At 43.1% G+C, this 1,270-nt stretch overlaps 1 pseudogene; it reads right to left on the bottom strand.

The window, feature by feature from the left end:
• Positions 1 to 860: 860 nt before the first annotated feature.
• Positions 861 to 979, bottom strand: LOC111739265 (annotated as a pseudogene).
• Positions 980 to 1,270: the final 291 nt, after the last annotated feature.

Here is a 1,270-nt window from a genome sequence, read left to right as displayed (position 1 = left end):
TTGAGCAGTGACGAAATGCCCTCTCCGGGAACGCATAGGGTGGGACAGACAGTTGCACAGACCTGTATTTCCTAACTCTTCCGTGGGGTTTCATCCACCATAGACTAGAAATCTGGCTTCTAGATGCCAGAGAATTTTCACATTTAGAACAAGGGGAACTAATGAGCTGCAAATTCTTGTAACTTGGTATGTTTTAGAGTGCTTTCTCAAGTTTCTCTTTTCCTGTGCCCACTCATAAAACATCTGAATTTGTTCCCACCCGAGGAGTTAATCTAGATGAAAACCTTGGTCTTTTCTGAGTGTACAACATCGATCTGAAAAAGTATGTATGATCACAAAAAGATACCAAATTCTATAGTTTTGAGATCTTTTTTTTTTTTTTTTCCAATAAATTTCCATGACAGGAATTGGGTTCTGGAGCAGTGAGATTGTTCTTGCCATGGAAATCACAGATGCCATTAGGAAACCAACTTGTGTTTCCCTCATATTGGTTCTCCGTGGGACTGGTGTTGTGTATTCATTTGTTCACCAAATTGAGGCTATAAGCAGAAAGTGGTTCAAAGTTAAGGCCTATCTATATGGCGTAGTAGGCATTCAATAGGTGTTTACATTAATTAAATTCTATTGTTTTGGAAATCCTGTTGCAGGAAGTGACAGAAGAAATTGGATGCTCAGACAACTTTGTTAGAGGAAGGAGAATTTATTAACCAGAGGAGAGCGTGGGGCATTCAGCAGACCCAAAGCACGATCTCCCCTTGGTTAGATTTCCAATTTTTTTTTTTTTTTAGGCGAGGCAACTCTTGGTTGACCTCAGATTGCCAGGATCTTGTCAGCTTACAATCCCTTATTTTTATTTTTTACGCCTGTAGCATCTGGTCTTCCTAGCTGGTCTCCCATCCAAGTACTAACCAAGCCCGACCCTGCTTAGCTTCCGAGAACAGACGGGATCGGGCTTGTTCAGGGTGACATGGCCATAGACTCCCTTGGTTATATAGCCTTGCAGTGTCCATGCAAGGGGCACGTGATTCCTTTGTCTGAGGTTTCACATGTGCTTCATGACTCAGGATGGGGAGGGGGAGCTTTGGGTAGGGGGCTGCAAGGGGGGAAGAATTTCCAGACCACTGGTCTTATCTATTTACAGGTCACTGTGCCTTGTAGAACTTGTGACCTTGGCATTATCAACACTGTTATAGGATTCTCAGAGAGATGGGACATTGAGGCTATAAGCAGAAAGTAGCACTTATTGATGCCGGCACCTTCTCAGCGGATT

Source organism: Pteropus vampyrus, unplaced genomic scaffold, assembly GCF_000151845.1.
Source record: "Pteropus vampyrus isolate Shadow unplaced genomic scaffold, Pvam_2.0 Scaffold48, whole genome shotgun sequence".
NCBI classification, from domain to species: domain Eukaryota; kingdom Metazoa; phylum Chordata; class Mammalia; order Chiroptera; family Pteropodidae; genus Pteropus; species Pteropus vampyrus.
Note: the sequence above shows the minus strand (reverse complement) of the source record. Positions and strands in the feature narration are given on the sequence as shown.